The sequence below is a fragment of the Orycteropus afer genome, unplaced genomic scaffold, assembly GCF_000298275.1.
Source record: "Orycteropus afer afer isolate SDZICR_OR568_19922 unplaced genomic scaffold, OryAfe1.0 scaffold00324, whole genome shotgun sequence".
NCBI classification, from domain to species: domain Eukaryota; kingdom Metazoa; phylum Chordata; class Mammalia; order Tubulidentata; family Orycteropodidae; genus Orycteropus; species Orycteropus afer.
Window position 1 is genome coordinate 1,390,667 of NW_006921911.1, and position 19,433 is coordinate 1,410,099.

Here is a 19,433-nt window from a genome sequence, read left to right on the forward strand (position 1 = left end):
TATGCACACTGAGAATAATGTAAAAAAAAAAAAAAACAACCACACAACCACTGCTGTGAAATCGGATCTGACTCACAGAGACCCCTCCTTTTCTGAGGCAGTACCACTACAGTAGATTGCTCAACTTTCCTTCTGAGGAGTGGCTGGTGGGTTTAAACTGCCAGGCTTCTGGTTAGCAGTCAAATGCCTTAGGCACTACACCACTAGAGCTCCTTATATGTATGATTATTGGTGGTTACTAGGGTTGGGAGGGAGGGGGGCATTGAGTTTATACTAACAGTGATAGACTATTTTGGAAAAGGATAGCAATAAAGGTGACATAATATGAAAAATGTCATCAATGTCCCTGAGCTGTAAATGTGGAAGTTGTTATGTTGGTGAATATCTTGCTGTGTATGTTTTCATCACAATAAATAAAACAACATATACACATGTCCATAAGTCAGATATTCATAACCTGGGCACAGCCTATAGTTGCTGCTTAAGAACAAACCACCATAGCTTGTTGCACTAATGGAGAACCTAAAAATGATCAGCTACTTAGTAAAAAGAAAAAGGCCAAGTGAGAACACAGAAAACCCTTCCTCTCTTTCTGTCAGCATATTTGTTGAGTAAGTGCTACTCCAGACACTGCTTGCAGTGAAACCGATACTTCTAATGAGATTTTCTTTTTAAGTAAAAGAAGTGCAACCAAAGATACCTGTTGCAGATGCTCTTCAGATCTTCTTGCTAGATTCTTATCATAATGAAAGACTACATTTAGGTCATGCTTAACTATGTTACATACATAGGTTGCCTCAAAATTGTAAGATTGCTAGGCTGAGGACTCCAACTCATAGCATCAACCCCTCAAGCCATATACAGGAGACACTAACAAAGTGTTGGCAAATGAAGGCCACTTATAGAAAGCAGGTTATTTTTATTCATAGATTATATTGACCAAAGTAACCATGCAGAATATCCTTCCCCTGCTTATCTATCCCCCCCATACACACACACACACACACACACACAAATCCCATGCTTTGCTGAGTCGAGAGTCATTGCATTTGATGCCATTTTCATTGACACCATTACAGTAACAAACCAGTTCAGGGAAATCTCAGCTTCTCTTCCCTGGTCAGTCCAAATTCCAAAACTGGGTCAATGGATGCTGGCTGTAAATTAGGGAGTACATGTGACTCTCTTCATTCTAGACCACTCACAAGTTAGGGTGGTCACAAGATCACCCACTGTAATCTAGTTGTAAGTTACCCCCTCAAGTTTATGAATCCCTCACTTTAGACAGCCAGGTCTACTACTCCCTTAGGTTCAATAATTTTTGGTAATGATTCACCAACTCCTGAAAAAAAGCCATCTCTAATTTAGCAGGGAAAGGATACAAACACGAAAAAGAATACATGAAGTGATACACAGGCAAGGTTGAGAAGGGGTCTCCACACAGAGCTTCTTGTCACCTGGAACACATGTCTTCAGAGATGCACAATCTTCCCATGAACATCATCAACCTGGAAGCTTCAAGGAATTTCTGAGTCCCAGGGGTTTATTCCACCATTCATCTGTCAGTTTGTAAAATCTGTCAAACTGTGTTGCTCTGAAGCTGAAGGCTATGCTACCCGTATTTCAAATACTGGCACCATCACCCATGGTAGACAGATTTCAGTGAAGCTTCCAAACTAAGACAGATAGGAAAGAAATTTGGGACCATCCACTTCTGAAAAAATTGGCCACCGAAAATCTTATATGTATCAGTGAAACACTGATTATTGCTGGACGATGAGCTCCTCAGTTTGGAAGGCAGTCAAAATATAACTGCGGAACAGTACCTCCTCAAAGTAAAATCATCTTTAATGATACTGATGGAGTAAAGCTTTTGGGACCTCCCTTTCCTGATGGTGTGCAACTCAAAATGGGAATAAACACCTGCAAACATTCATTAATAAACAGAAAGTAGAATGTATGAAGTATTAATATAGGAAAATTGGAAGTTGTCAAAACTGAAGTGGAATGCATAAAGATCAGTGTCCCAGGCATTAGTGAGGTTTTGGTCATTATGAATCAGACAATCATGTGATCTACTATACTGGATATGTTCAATCAAAGGTGAATGGTTTCACATTCAATGTCAAAAAGAACATTTTCAAGATGTATCCTGAAGTACAATGCTGTCCAAAACCAATTGCCACCGAGTCAATTCTGACTTATAGTGATACCCACTGGGTTTCCAAAATGGCAAATCTTTACAGAAGTAGATTGTCTCATCTTTCTTCCATGGAGCAGCTGATGGGTTTGGATCTCCAACCCTCTGGTTAGCAATCAAATGCCTTAGGCACTGTGCCATCAGAGTTCTTTTCAGTGATAGAATAATATCTGTACACCTGCAAGGAAGACCAGTTAATACTACTATTATTCAAATGTATGCACCAACCACTAAAACCAAAGATGAAGAAATAGAAGATTTTTACCATCTTCTGTAGTCTGAAATTGACAAAACATACAATCAACATATATTGATTATTACTAGTAATTGGAATGTGAAAGTAGGAAACAAAAACAAAGCATCAGTAGTTGGAAAATACGGCCTCGGTGACAGAAATTACATCAGAGACAGAATGATAGAACCTTGAAAGACCAATACCTTTTATCAACAACACAAATGTTGACTGTACATGTAGACCTCACCAGATGGAATACATCAGAATCAAAGCAATTACATCTGAGGAAAATGACAATGGAGAAGCTCAATATCATCAGTCAAAACAAGGCCAAGAGCTCACTGTAAAGCAGACCATCAATTGCTCATAAACAAGTTCAAGTTGAAGCTGAAGAAAATTAAGACAAAAGCCTATGAGAGCCAAAATATGACCTTGGTTATATCCCATCTGAATTTAGACACCATCTGAAGAATAGATTTGACAAACTAAACACCAATTACTGAAGACCAGAGAAGTTGTGGGATGACATTATGAAGAAAGCAAAATGGCATTAAAAAGACAGAAAAAGAAAAAAAGACCAAAATGGATGGCAGAAGAGACTCTGAAACTTGCTCTTGAATGGAGAGTAAGTAAAAAAAAAAAAAAAAAAAATGAAGTAAAAGACCTGAATAGAAGTTTTCAGCTTGAGAAGACAAAGTAAAGTATTATAATAAAATGTGTTAGAAAACCAGAAGGGACAAACATGCTCAGCATTTCTCAATCTGAAAGAGCTGAAGAAAAATTCAAGCCTGAAATTGCAATATTGCAATATTGAAGGATTCTGTGGGAAAAACATTAAACAGTGCAGGGAGCATCAAAAGAAGATGGAAGAAATATACAAAGTCACTATATCAAGAAAAATTGGTCAATTCTCAATCATTTCAGGAGGCAGCATATGACCAAGAATTAATGGTACTGAAGGAAGAAGGCCAAGCTGCACTGAGGGAATTAGAAAAAGCAAGGCTCTAGGAATTGATAGAATACCCATTGAGATATTTGAACAAACAGATGCAGTGCTGAAGGCACTTACTTGTTTATGCCAAGAAATCTGGAAGACAACTAACTGGCCGGCTGCCTAGAAGAGATCCATATGTGTGTCCATTCCAAACAGAATGTGGAAATTATCAAACAATATCATTAATACCACATGCAAGTAAAATTTTGCTGAAAATAGTTCACAAATGGCTGCAGCAAATGACATAACATACTATACAAAACATTGTTCTATATCATAATTTGGTGAGTAGTGACTGGGATCTTAAAAGCTTGCAAGTGACCAACTAGATGCAATGATGGTTCTCTCCTTATCCAGAACAAAGAAGAATGAAGAAAATCAAAGACACATGGAAACAATTAGTCCAAGTGACTGGTAGACCATGTGATGCTCAGCCTATATGACCATGCAACCAGGAAAGCTAGATGTGTCCAGCTACTATTGTCAAGCACTCAGAGAGTGTCGTTGGAGAAGATCCTGGATAGAGTGGGAGAACAATGTGGTACAAAAATTAAAATCATAAGAAATGACCAGGTTTGCTGATCTGATAAAGTCTGGTGAGACCTCTGAGACTACAGCCCCTAGCTACCCTTTAGATCTGGAATTGAACTCACTCCTGTGGCTTCTAGCCAAATAAAAGAGAGGTATATAGGCTGAACATTTACATCAGTTAGATACATTACTTGGAGCAATCAGTCATGGGAGAACAGAAGGGCAGTATTTGCACAAGAAGATAGCTGGTGTGGGGAAGTACATGGGAGGGAACAACACAGAGAAGAGGTAACTACGGCGAGGAAGTGGGAAGACAGCTATTACATTGTGGGAAATTGCAGTCAATGTCATGAGACAAAATGTGTGTGAACTGCTGTATGGAAGATGAATTTGCTATAAATTTTCACCCAAATCACAATAAAAATTAAAAAACAAACAAACAAACAAACAAAAATGGCTACAGCAGTCTATTGCCAGAGAACTACCAGAAATTCAAAGGAGCTCTGGTAGCATAGTGCCCAAGGCACTTGACAGCTAACCAGAAGTCTAGCAGTTCAAACCCATCAGCCACTCCTCGGAAGGAAGGTTGTGCAATCTACTTCCGTAGTGATACTGCCTCAGCAACCCAAGGAGGGGTTGCTATGAGTCGGGGCCCACTCGATTGCACATAACAACAACAACACCAGAAATTCAAGCCTGATGCAGAAGAGGACATATCATGGCTGATGCCAGATGGATCTTGGCTGAAAGCAAAAAATACCAAAAAGACGTTTACCTGTGCTTTATTGACTATGCAAAGTCATTCAACTATGTGGACCATAACAGATTAACATGGGGAAGAATGGGAATTCCAGAACACTTAATTGTGTTCATTGAGGAACCTATGGATAGACCAAGCGGCTAACATTGGAATAGAACAAGCAGATACTGCATGGTTTAAAATCAGAAAGTGCGTGAGGGTTGTATCCTTTCACCATAATTGTCCAATCTATATGTGGAGCAAATAATCCAAAAAGCTGAACTATACGAAGAAGAACAGGGCATCAGGAATGGAGTAAGAATCGTTAACAACCTGAAATATGCAAATAACACAACTTTGCTTGCTGAGAGTGAAGATGACTTGAAGCACTTATTAATGAAGATCAAATACTACAGTCTTCAGTATGGGATGCACCTCAACATAAAGAAAACAAAAATCTTCACAACTGGACCAATAAGCAACATCATGATAAACAGAGAAAAGAATGAAGTTCTCAGGGATTTCATTTTACTTGGAGTCACAGTCAATGTCCATGCAAGCAGCAGTGAAGAAATAAGATGTCATACTGCACGGGGGAAATCTGCTACAAAAGACCTCTTTAAAGTGTTAAGGACCAAAGATGTTACTTTGAAAACAAAAGCGCACCTAACCCAAGCCAAGGTATTTTCAATTACCTCATACACATGTGAAAGATGGACAAGGAATAAGGAAGACAATGAAGAAGAGTTGATGGTATCTTTGAATTGTAGTGCTGGTGAAGAATACTGAAAATACTATGGACTGTCAGAAGAACAAACAAACCTGTCTTGGAAGGAATGCAAGCAAAATGCTGCTCAGAAGTGAGAGTGGCAAAACTTCATCTCACCTATTTTGGTAATGTTTTCAGAAGGCGTCAGTCCCTAGAGAAGGATATCATGCTTGGTAAAGTAGAGGGTAAAAGGAGCTCTGGTGGTGTGGTGAATAAAGCAGCTGGCTGCTAACCAGAAGGTCAGAGGTTCAAACCCACCAGTTGCTCTGCAGAAGGAAGTTCAACCAAAAAACCAAACTCACTGGCATTGAGTCAGATCTGACTCATAGCAATCCCTCCTTGTGTTTCCAAGGTGGTATCGCTATGGAAGTAGATTGCCCAACCTTCCTTCGGAGGAGTGGCTGATGGGTTTAAACTGCCAGCATTCTAGTTAGCTAGTTAGCAGTCAAATGCCTTAGGGACTACGCCACCAGAGACAGTCTATTTCCATAAATATTACAGCCTTGGAAACCCAATGGAGGTTGCTATGAGTTGGAATCGACTCTATGGCAGTGAGGTTTGTTTATTTATTTATTTATTTTTTAAGTAGAGGGTCAGTGAAAAAGGGGAAGACTCTAAAAAAGATGTATTGACAGTGGCTACAACAATGTGGTCAAGCATAGCAAGGATTGTGAGGATGGACAGTGTTCTCTTCCATTGTACATATGGTTGATATAATTTGGAGCTGACTGGAGACTAGACAGCACCTGACCACAACAACAGGCCTTTATTAGCTTATGCATAGTCAATGATTTCAAGGGTTATTTTTAGGAAATCAGACACAAAGACCAATACAAGTTCTTTGTTTCATTTTAAAAAATCAACCTATCATTATTTCATGGTAGAGTTTATTAAAGTAAGAAAAGAGATTATACATATTAAATCTGAGAGAAAGAGATGGAGGCAGGTTGCTGGTATTAAGGAGAATTTTTTTTTTTTTTTTGCATGCTAATTCCCCATCTTAGATAGTGAGGAGTCAAGAGATGCCATTTAATATGAATAAAACTATTCACCCAAATCACAAAAAAAAAAAAAGAATAAAACCAAAAAAAACTCACTGTAGTTGAGTTGGGTCCGATTCATAGCTACCCCTCCTTGGGTTTCTGAGGCAGTATCACTATGGAAGTAGATTGCCTAATCTTCCTTCTGAGGAGTGTTGAATTGCCAGCCTTCTGGTTAGCAGTCAAATGCCTTAGGCATTATGCCACCAGAGCTCCCATTTAAGATGAATGGAACATTAAATTTATACATAGAGTAATTTTTATATATTATGAAAGAAGTCTACAGAAAAATTTAAGGCAACTCTATAGCTTTTATAATTCACAATGAAGAAAAGGAAGTGGGCGGAAATATACGTAAGCATTGTAATATGAACATTAATATATAGGTAAAATATTAAGAATCATAGGACTAAATAACAGAAAAACTAAAACCAGAAAGGGATACAAGTATTATCCAGAGACTCGCTGTAGACTTGATCATATGAGAGAAGTATTTTGATGATGATGGTTATGGCTCTTACTGCTATTAACTTAATACATTTTATGTTTATTTTCTTCATTTATTAAAGTCATATTCTGACTATAAGTATATATTTGCACCTGATTTTAGTAACTGAGTTAACATGTGTTTTCACCAAGCACCAATGCCAAGTTCAATAGCTTAATCTTCCCAAATGACCTCAGTCTGTTGTATTTACAAAGGAGTGCAGTATTTGCAATAGGGAAAAAGGTGGGTGAAACAAATTTTCCCCCAGCATAGTAGGATAAGCATATTAAACTCAAAATACCTGTGACACAATATCAAATAAAATATACACACTTTTAAGGGGAGATTTTTGATGATGAAAACATTATCATGTACCACACAATGTATATTATTTATTTGAATTTTATTGGCTTTGATGATTGATCTACATTTAATTGTCCTGTTTCTGGTAATTTTATACGAATTGTAAGTAGAGTTTATATCTGTTTTATGCCTATAAATAAAATAAGAAAAGTATTAAATTAAAGTTAGAGATAAGTACTGTTTTTCCTCTCAAATGTTGGAAAACACTAATATACTTCTTACTGCTAATGACTTTCAGTTCCTTCCTGGTGGTAGAAGTAATAATGAACCAAATTTTGAAACCAAGAGGTTTTCCTCATGAGATAAAAGAAGAGGGCACCATGGCTTCTCAGCTGTAGAGGGCAGAAGAAGGAGGAGGTACACAACATGGTCCTCATCTGTTTCATGGTCCCAAATATGCCCAGCACATCTCTTCTTCTAGTTCTGATCTCTCCACAAGTCCATACTTCAGACTCTCTGTAAGATATGGCCACTATGAAAACATCACTCCTTTGAATTACTTTCCTGTTTCCACTTTTACAAACTACCACAAACTTGGATGGCTTAAAACAACCGATTTACTCTCTTATAGTTCTGGAGGCCAGAAGACTGAAATCATATCACTTAGTCAAAATAAGTTGTTGGCAGGGATGTGCTCCCTATGGTGGCTTTTGGGGAGAATCCATTCCTTGCTTCTTCCTTTTGATGGTTCTAGGTATTCCTTGGCATGTTGCTGCATACCTCCAATCTCTGCCTCTGTGGTCACAATGCCTTCTCCTTTTCAGCATATGTCAAATCTCCCTCTGCTTCCTTCTTAATAAGGATACATGTAATTGCATTTCTGGTGGTTTAGTGGTCAGTGGTTCAAGCCCATGAGAAGCTCCATGGGAGAAAGCTAAGGCAGTCTGCTTCTGTAAAAATTCACTGCCTTAGAAACCCTATGGGGCAGTTCTACTCTGTCTTAAGGGGTCTCTATGAGTCATAATGGACTCGATGGCAGTGGAGTGGGGAGTTGAAAATTCAAAGGAGTTCTAATGGCTTTGTGGTTCAAGCACTGGGCTTGAAAAAAGGCCAAAAGGCTGGTGGTTTGAACCCAACAGCTGTTTCATGGAAAAAAGCCTTGAAACTCTATGGGGCACTTTCTACTCTGTCCTATAGGGTTTCTATGAGTCAGATCAGAATTGATTTAATGGCAGTGGGTTTGGTTTGCTTTTCATTTTTATAACTCAGGATAATCTCTCTATCTCAAGATCCTTAGCTAAATCACATCTGCAAAGACTTTTTGGCCTTGTAAAGTAACACTCATGATTTTCAGGAATTTCAGCCTGGAACTTAGTCTTACCAGTCCCCCAGTGTCCCAAGTTCATTTTGGACAATTTATCTCGAGGCCTCTAATTTTATTATATTATAGATTTCTATGGTAGCATAGTGCCTAAGGCACTTGACTGCTCACCAGAAGGCTGGTGGGTTTGAACTCCTCGGAAGGAAGGTTGGGCAATCCTACTTCCGTAGTGATACTGCCTCAGAAACCCAAGGAAGGGTCGCTATGAGTCGGGGCCGACTCGACGGCAAAACAACAACAACAACAACATGTTACCGAAGCTGATCTGGCAACTTGACTTTGATTCCAGAATTGCTCTCTTTGGTTACTATTGGCCTGAATCTTTCTCAAAATGGTGACTACTAGATCAGCCAACCTTTTGTAATATATGGTCCCTGTGATAGTTGGAGCTGTGTGTCAACTTGGCTGGACCACAATTCTGTGTGGTTTAAGCTATTCCTGATGTGGTTTCATTGCTTGAGCAAATTAGTACATCACCTGGTACTTGGTATGCAGTTATTGATCTGGCCAATGCCTTTTTCTCGATACCAATTTCAAAAGACCATCAGAAGCAGTTTGCCTTCAGCTGGCAAGGACAACAGTATACTTTTACAGTCCTTCCTCAGGGGTATATCAACTTCCATGCACTATGTCATAATTTAGTCCATAGGGATCTTGATCACCTTTCCCTTCCACAAGACATCACACTGGTCCATTATATTGATAACATTATGCTGATTAGACATAGTAAAGAAGAAGTATCAATGACTCTAGACTTATTGGTGAGATATATGTGTACTAGAGGTTGGGAAATTAACACAACAAAAATTCAGGCACCTTCCATCTCAGTGAAATTTCTAGGGGTCTAATGGTGTGGGGCATGCTGAGATATTCCTACTAAAGTAAAGGATAATTTATTGTATCTGGCTTCCCCCACAACTAAAAAGGAGGCACAACATCTGATGGGCCTCTTTGGATTTTGGAGGCAACATATCCCTCATTTGGGTGTGTTGCTGCGGCGCATTTATCAAGTGACTTGGAAAGCTGCTAGTTTTGAGTGGGGCCCAGAACAACAGAAGGCTCTGCAACAGGTTCAGGCTGCCATGCAGGCTGCTCTGCCACTTGGGCCATATGATCTTGCTGATCCAATTGTGCTTGAAGTGTCTGTAGTAGATAGAGATGCTGTTTGGAGTCTTTTCAGGTCCCTATTGGTGAATCACACCAATTGATTTGCCACTCCTCGGAAGGAAGGTTGGGCAATCCTACTTCTGTAGTGATACTGCCTCAGAAACCCGAGGGGTTGCTATGAGTCGGGTTTGACTCAACAGCACATAACAACAACAACAACAACATTGGTGAATCACAACACAGACCCTTGGGGTTTTGGAGCCAAGCTCTTCCATCCTCTGCAGATAACTACTCTCCTATTGAGAAACAACTTTTGGCTTGTTACTGGGCTTTAGTAGAGACTGAATGTCTAACCATGGACCACCAAGTCACCATGAGGCCTGAGCTACCCATCACGAACTGGGTGTTGTCTGACCTACAGAGTCATAAAGTTGGATGCGCACAGCAGCACTCCATCATTAAATGGAAGTGGTATATCAGAGATCGGGCTTGAGCACGACCTGAAGGCACAAGCAGGTTGCATGAGGAAGTGGCCCAAATGCCTATGACCTCCACTCCAGTCAGATTACCTTCTCTCTCCCAGTCTGCACCTATGGCCTCATGGGGAGTTCCTTATGATCAGTTGACTGAGGAAGAGAAAACTCATGTCTGGTTTACAGATGGTTCTGCACAATATGAAGGCACCACTCAAAAGTGGACAGCAGTGGCACTGCAGCCGCTTTCTGGGACTTCCTTAAAGGACAATGGTGAAGATAAATCTTCCCAATGGGCAGAACTTTGAGCCATGCATATGGCTGTTCACTTTGCATGGAATAAGAAATGGCCAGATGTGCGAATATATACAGATTCATGAGGAGCATGATTGGAAGATTGGTGATAAGGATGTATGGGGAAGAGGTATGTGGATAGATATCTCTGAATGGGCCAAGGGAGTAAAGGTATTTGTGTCTCATGTGAATGCCTACCAAAAGGTGACCTCGGCAGAAGAGAAATTTAACAATCAGGTGGATAGGATGACACGTTCAGTGGAAACCAGCCATGCTTTTTCCCCAGCTACTCCTGTCATTGCTCAATGGGCTCCTGAACAAAGTGGCCATGGTGGCAGGGATGGAGGTTATGCATGTGTTCAGCAACATAGACTCCTAATTACCAAAGCTGATTTGGCAACCACCACTGCTGAGTGCCCAATCTGCCAGCAGCAGAGACCAACACTGAGTCCGTGATATGGAACCATTCCTTGGGGTGATCAGCCAGCAACCTGGTGGCAGGTTGATTACATTGGACCACTTCCATAATGGAAAGGACAGCATTTTGTCCTTACTGGAATAGATACTTATTCTTGATATGGAGTCACCTTCCCTGCATGCAATGCTTCTGCCAAAACTACCACCTGTGGACTTAAAGAATGCCTTATCCACCATCATGGTATCCCACACAGTATTGCTTTGGATCAAGGGACTCACTTCACAGCAAATGAAGTGTGGCAATGGGCTTATGCTCATGGAATTCACTGTTTTTACCATGTTCCCCATCGTCATGAGGCAGCTGACTTGATAGAAAAATGGAATGGCTTTCTGAAAACACAATTATGGCACCAGCTAGGTGGCAATACCTTGAAGTGTTAGGGCAATGTTCTCCAGGAGGCTGTATATGCTCTAAACCAGTGTCTAATATACGGTGCTCTTTCTCCAATAGCCAGGATTCACGGGTCCAGGAACCAAGGGGCGGAAACAGGAGTGGTACCACTCACTATTACCCCTAGTGACTCACTCAAAAAAGTTTTGCTTCCTGTCCCTGCTACCCTATGCTCTGCAGGTCTGGAGATCTTAGTCCCAAAGGGAGGAACACTCCTACCTGGAGACACAATACTGATTGCATTGAACTGGAAATTAAGAATGCCACCTGGCCATTTTGGCTTCCTCATGCCTCCGGATCAACAGACAAAGAAGGGCATTACTGTACTATCTGGTGTGATAGATCTTGATTACCAAGGAGAAATTGGATTGGCTTTACATAATGGAGGTAAAGAAGAATATGTCTGGAATATAGGAGATTCTTTAGGATATCTCTTAGTACTACCACGCCCTGTGCTTAAAGTCAATGGAAAATTACAGGAACCCAATTCTGATATAACTGCTAATGGCCCAGACCCTTCAGGAATGAAGGTTTGGCTCACCCCACCAAGCAAAGAAACACAACCAGCTGAGGTGCTTGCTGAGGGTAAGGGAAATATGGAATGGGTGGTGGATGAAGGTCATTCTGAATATCATCTATGACCATGTGACCAGCTGCAGAAATGAGGACTGTGATTGTTATATTTGTTCATTGTATATGTGCATCAAATATTTTGTTTCCTTCTGTTATGAACTGTGAAATGTAAATAAGGTTTGGTTGTATGTGTGTTAGCGTATCATGTTAGATGCAAATATGACTTTATAATTTTCCTTATTTAGAGATTACATATGGTTAAGAAGATGGGTACAACTGCCAAGCTGACAAGGGGTGGACTGTGATAGTTGGAGCTGTGTGTCAACTTGGCTGGTGTGGTTTAAGCTGTTGTGATGCGGTTATTCCCATGATGGAATCAGATGATTATGTTTTGAGCAGCCAATCTTTTGAAAGGGAGTTTCGCTAGGGGTGTGGCCTGCTTTCAGTATATCTATGGACATCCTGGGAAAAGAGACATTCCTCTGTGTATCGGGATTCTATTGTGCAGCCTACAACTGTCCGTGAGCGAACAATCCACCATTTGGTCTGGAGATCTTGGATTCGTCATTCGTTGGAGTCAACAGCCAGTACACTGCCTGCCAACCTTGAGCTCCTCAGCACCTGCAGCTGCAAGAGTCGGGAAAAGCCCCAGCTTGTCGTTTGAGCCAAGAACTTTGGACTTTCCAGCTTCTATGAGTGTGTGAGCCATTTTCCTAAGATAAATTGCTCTCTCTCTGTCTCTCTCTCTATATATATATATATAAGCTTTACTTGTTTTGTTTCTCTAGAGAACCCAATCTAACACAGTCCCTAAGATAACCACAAGTAATTTGAAACATACCAAAAGGCTCTCATCTAAACCAGGCAAAATACTCCAGAGAGGATCAAGTTGCCAGGAAAACATTTACTCCTTTTCCTGGTTTATATACAACTGTGCCTTTAAAATAGTATCACTAATGTAGCAATGCCTGTTTTAAAGTGTCCCTTTATGGATAAATAAGAATATACAATTGCCTCAACTTACAGTATTAATGCAAGCATGAATAATAAACATTTCTCTCCTTCCTTCAGATAAATAGCACTTCAGTGTAAAGATTCAATAAATAAGCAAGATGTGCCTAATAATCCTTCTGGAATTAATGATGGAAAGTCAAAAGGAAGAATGTTAAGATGTTCCTAGGGAGCCACTTCTCAGTACTTTGGAAGTTAGCAACTAACTATAAGGTTAGCAGCAGTATAAACTATTTTTTTTATGGGACTCTGTCATAACTTCCTCTTTTCAGATTTGTTTTGATTTAAAGAATGATTCAATCTCAATGTTCAAATTAAAAAGTAAATGTGGACTACATTCTTAAAGCATTTCATAAATCATGGGGTCCTTCTTATTGTGGCAGAAACTGTAGGCTGCCTCCCAGAAGTCCAGCTCTTCTTTCCTTCTTTCAATTCAGCTGCATCTAATATCCATTAAAGAGGCTTAAAATGGAAAACAGGTGCCTTCTCAGAACCTCTTTCAGATAAGGGCAGTCATGTATTATACTCATAGCAAATAAGCTATCTCTTGGCTAATTGCAAGGGAATATAGTCCTCCATGATGGAGAAAGAAAAAGACATATAAGGAGAGCTCTATGACTATCCCTTTCTCCCTACCTGGTGGGTAAATGCCATCTAGAGCCAGGGTGGCCATTTCATGACATGCTGATGACAGCAGCAGACAAAGATGGTGACAACCTGGTTCCTAATGATATCTGTAAGCTACTGAATCAAAGATGTAGCCTGGGACTCTTACATGTAGACTTCCTGTTTTGGGAAACAACACACCTGATATTTGAATATTTTAGTCAGGTAAAGGGTCCTATGACTTAGAATAAACTCGATGGCAATGGGTTGGTATGATGTGGTTTATTCTGTTTTTACAAAGTACTCTAAGCAATACATTACACCATCTGGATGTTAGATATTTCTCAAGCAAAACCCATGAGTTCTACCAGGTCCATGAACTTCCTGAATATGTACTGAAGTTTTTGTGTATACATGCCTTTGTCATTCCTCCATGATAAGATAATGGATAGTTTTCAATAGATTCTAAAAATGTTTATAAGGTGTCACCTCTTGTAGACAGTGGGAGCCATTAGAGTAAAACCTCAACTCTAGGCCCTGGCTCTGCCCCATCACTTCAGTCTTCTCTCCTGATAGTCAACATGTCCCTCAAGGATGTCAGGCCAGACTCTCTTCTCTAGCCAGCATGCCAGGTTTTTTTTTTTTTTTTTTTTAATAATTTTTTTTTTTTTTTTATTGTGATTTGGGTGAAAATTTATAGAACAAATATTCCATACACAATTCCTAGTGGTCCTCCCTCTTGGGTTCCTTCCCTTCAATGTACTAATCTGTCTTTCAAAGTCTCTAATTCCTCACACTCCAGGAAGCTTTTCTCCTCATGGATCTCTCCACTATTCTGGATGACCATAACAAATAGCATCTGCAATACCTGTCTATTTATTTCATATTACTTGGTTCTACAATCAACACCAATGCAAGGAACAGTCAAGAAATCTGATAATGTATTGCACTGGGCAAATGTGCAAAAGACCTCTTTAAAGGGCTGAAGAGCAAAGATGTTTCTTTGAAAACTAAGGTGTGCCTAACCCAAGCCATGGTGCTTTCAATCACCTCATGTGCATGTGAAAGCCGGACAACGAATAAGGAAGACCCAAGGAGAGCTGATGCTTTTGAGTTGTGGTGTTTGAGAAGAATATTGAAAGTACCATGGACTGCCAGAAGTACAGACATATCTGTCCTGGATGAAGTGCAGCTGGAATACTCCTTGAAAGTGAGAATGGCCATACTTCATCTCACCAATTTTGATCATGCTGTCAGAAGGGACCATTCCTTGGAGAAGGATATCATGCTTGGTAAAGTGGAAGGTCAGCAAAAAAGGGAAGGCCCTCAATGAGATGGACTAACACTGTGGCTGCTACAATGGGCTCAGATATAGCCAGGGTTGTGAGGCTGGCACAGGACCTGGTAGTGTTTCATTCTGTTGTGCATAGGGTTACTATGAGTCAGAGCTGATTCGATGGCACCTAACAACAGCAACAACATTTATACTTAGTCTCAATTATAAATGAACTTTACTCAGATACAACAGCAGCATCAGCAGCAGCAACAACAGCAGTAAATAAATAAATATCTATATCTATATCTATATATATATATATATGTTTTATGGCTAGAGTAGGTAGCACTCACCTCAAACATTCTGTTGGCAAATGGGTGTGAACAGCACTCAAGTAGCCTGTGCTTCTGATGATAAGACATTTGGGCCATAATAATAGATAAATATGATGACATTGTAATTGATGGATGTTTATTGTGGAAAGGAGGCTATAGAAAAAGGCCTAGAAGGTATAATGCAAAATGCATATTTCTAGAAAACCAAAAAACAATCAGATGCATGAGTTCCTTGCTATGATATATACAAAATGTATGAAGTTACTGTTAAACTAGCTTGCAATTTTCATAAGGATTTTGTGGAATAAATAAGTGGCATCATGATAAATGGAGAAAAGATTAAGGTTGTCAAAGAGTTCACATTGCTTGGTTCTGTGATCGACACCAATGGAAGCAGCAGTCAGGACATTAGATGACGTGTAGCACTGGGCAGGTCGGCCACAAAGGACTAAGGTGCGCCTGACACAAGCCATGATATTTCCAATTGCCTCGTATGCATGTGAGAGTTGGACAATAAATAAGGAAGACAGAGGAAGAGTTGATGCTTTTGAGTTGTGGTAGTGGCGAAGTATGCTGAAAATACCATGGACTGCTAAAAGAACTAACATCTGTCCTGGAGGAAGTGCAGCCAAGATGCTCCTTTGAAGCGAGAATGGCCAGACTTTTTCACCTACTTTGGTCATGTTGTGAGAAGGGACCATTCCCTGGAGAAGGATGTCATGTTTGGTAAGGTGGAGGGTCAACAAAAGAGGGGAAGGCCTTCAACGATATGGATTCACACAGTGGCTGCGACAATAGGCTCAAGTATAGCAAGGATCATGGAGATTGCACGGGATCGGGTGGTATTTCATTCTGCTGTGCATGGGGTTGCTGTGAGTCCAAAATGACTCAACAGCATCTAACAACAACAACATAATGAGATAAGTCCTCAGAGGCTAAAAATTGGTACCAGTACAATCTAAAATACAACAATGAACCTCACAAACAGAACACCAAACAAAAGAACCAGGTACAAAAGTGTGCACACTGTATGATTACACTTAAAATGTAATTGCAAAATGTGTAAAAATGGACAGAACTACAATGGTAGAAATTAGGTTACTCTTGGGAGAGAAGTAGTGAGGAGCAAGGTCATGGGGCATTCGGGGACACTGGGTACATTTGTATTTTGTTCTCGATGCTGGTTAGAAAAGCATGCTCAGTTTGTGAAAATTCATGTGACAATATTATATATATATATGTCTATATCCTGTATGTATTTTATTCTTCTATACAATGCCACTCCTCGGAAGGAAGATTGGGCATTCCTACTTCCGTAGTGATACTGCTTCGGAAACCCAAGGAGGGGTCACTATGAGTCGGGGCTGACTCGATGGCAAACAACAACAACAACATACAATGCTTAAAAATAATTTGTTCCAGAATTAAAAAGAAGAAAAAGCTGAGGACTGCAATACAATTGCAGACAATAGACCTATATCAAATAGCAATGAAATTTCAATCCCATAAAAATAATCTGTATATCATGTACCTACCCAGAAGACTAATGAGTCTTCTCTCCTAATAGCCCATGCTTGACTCTGACCTGAAGTATACTTTCAAAATACCCAAGACTTTTCATTTATATACCACCTGAAAATGTTGTAGTGTTTCCCACCTCAAACCAAAGTCCACCCTTCCTAAGGTTAAAATCTACGTAAGTCAAATGTCAAGGATATTTTAATGTAAATATGATACGCAGGAATTTTCATCTCACAACAATAACTGTGACATTAGAGAATATTAGAGTCCTCCTCATTAGTAACGCAAGGACTGTAGCTGTACAAAAGGGCACACACACTCTGTGTGACCTATCACAGACACATGTTTAATATCTGAAAATAAAGAAGGTAACTTTGAGTCTATTGTTCCAAAGAGAAATTTAGAAAAGAGTACAGACTAGCAAGGGAGAAATGAATGACAAAATTGAAAAGGACACTTTCTCATTTGGCTAATCCCTTTAAACACTTTTAAATTGATTTCTAATACATAAATTGTGCATAACTGGTGATAATTAGACTGCACTGCAGAACAAGGGGATTTGTTGTTGAGAATTATTATCATGAGGCCTATCAAGGTTTTCTGTCATCAAAAGAGCGTTCCATCATTTTCATCTGGTTTTTCTAACCAGAGCTGAAAAGTGCACTCATATGTACAAGAAAACATTTTCTTACAGAGGCAGAATCCAATTAGTTCAGAAAGAGTTTTTTTGGGGTGGGTAGAAAGCAAGTACTAAACCTGAGTTTCAATAAATCAAAATAAAAAACCAGAAGCAGTATTTGAAAAAGATGATTTTTAAAAGCACATACAGGCATACCTTGTTTTACTGCACTTTGCAGATACTGTTTTTTTTTTTTTTACAACAGTTTATGGCAATCCTGTGTTAAGCATGTCTATCACTGCCATTTTTCTAACAACACATTTTAGTAATTTCAAACTTTTTCATGATGCTATTGCACAATTAATTGACTACAATAGAGTGTAAACATTAATTTTTATATGGACCAGGGACCTAAAAATTCATGTGACTCACTTTATTACAATATGTGCTTTATTGTGGTGATTTGGAACTGAACTATACTCTCTCTGAGGTATGCCTGTACTGTGACTTCTCATTAAATCTATGAAAATGTAAGTGATGGTGGTGGAAACTCAGGCTGTAGGTGAATACTCAAAGACTATACAAATGTGTTAAATGTGTTACTATCATTCCTATGGCTCTCTGTTCTTCTAGACTAAGCTTTGCCCCTTGCCCAGAAGAAGCCACCCCCACCCTTAGTGATATTCTCATCCATGAGGTCAAAGTTTCAATGATCTGTACAATTCATTGGGCCTTTAACCAAGCCCTGCCTCACACCTTTTCTTTAATTTTTGCTTATATCATTGCACTTGTTGTTGTTGTTGTTGTTGTTTGCCGTCGAGTTGGCCCTGACTCATTGCAACCCCTCCTTGGGTTTCCGAGGCAGTATCACTACGGAAGTAGATTGCCCAATCTTCCTTCCGAGGAGTGGCTGGTGGGTTTGAACCGCCAGCTTTCTGGTGAGCAGTCAAGTGCCTTAGGCACTATGCTACCAGAGTTCCTATATCATTGCACTACTGTGAGATTATTCTTGTGTATGCTTTGCCTGTTTATGTTGACTATGAGCTCTCATGGGGAGGAGCACTTACATCTTCTTTTTCCATATCTTTTGTAGCACTTAGAACAATGATCTCAATCCTTAATGAAGAAAAAACAGATAAACAAAGAAACTTGTTGCCATAAAGTTGATTCCAACTCATAGTGACCACATGTGTTAGAGTAGAACTGCTCCATAGGAGATCACCAGGCTTTTCTTCCTTGGCACTGCTGGATAGGTTCAAACCACCGACCTTTTAGTTTAGTAGAAGAGTGCAAACTGTATTGCGAGACCTTCAATCCCTAATAGGGCATCACTGATGTTTGGTTAATTGACAGGCACTAGAAGGCTGGCAGTTCAAACCCACTAGCCACTCCTTGGAAGGAAGGTTGGGCAATCTACTTCCATAGTGATACTGCCTTGGAAACTCAAGGAGGGGTCGCTATGAGTCGGGGCCAACTCAATGACAAACAATAACAACAGTAGCATAGTGCCTAAGGCACTAGACTGTTAACCAGGAGGCTGGCAGTTCAAACCCACCAGCCACTCCTCAGAAGGAAGGTTGGGCAATCTACTTCCACAGTGATACTGCCTTGGAAACCCAAGGAGGGTTTGTTATGAGTAGGGTCAGACTTAATGGCACATAACAACAACAACATTGTTTGATGTGAGGATGTTCTTCATATTAGTGAATTTGAGAAAGCTTTGGAACTATTGGCAGGTTAAATGAGTTGACATCCTGCTCTTCCTGACAGTATTCTGAATGTCTAAACAAAGCCACCATTGTACTGTGGAAGAGTGGATGAAGCAAGTTCACGATGGGAGGGAGCAGCAGTATGACATATGCTGTTTAACTGCCATGTCTGACAATCCTAAACTAAAACAGAGCCCCAGAGAAGCACAACCCAGAGAAACAAACACTAGCTGTGGAAGCCCAATAGATCAAAAGGGTTAGGCAATGCTCAACTCCATTTTTATTTAAACAGAAGAATAAAAGAAAATTTCTGTCTTCAAAGCCTTTTCTGGAATTCAGTGATTCACCAAAGTCTACCTTTA

The 19,433-nt window shown here is 39.9% G+C and overlaps 1 protein-coding gene across 1 annotated transcript in view; it reads right to left on the minus strand.

Moving 5' to 3' along the window:
• Positions 1 to 19,433, minus strand: part of DPP6 (dipeptidyl peptidase like 6) — a 1,548,106-nt gene that overhangs the window by 894,594 nt on the left and 634,079 nt on the right. The window lies entirely within an intron of this gene.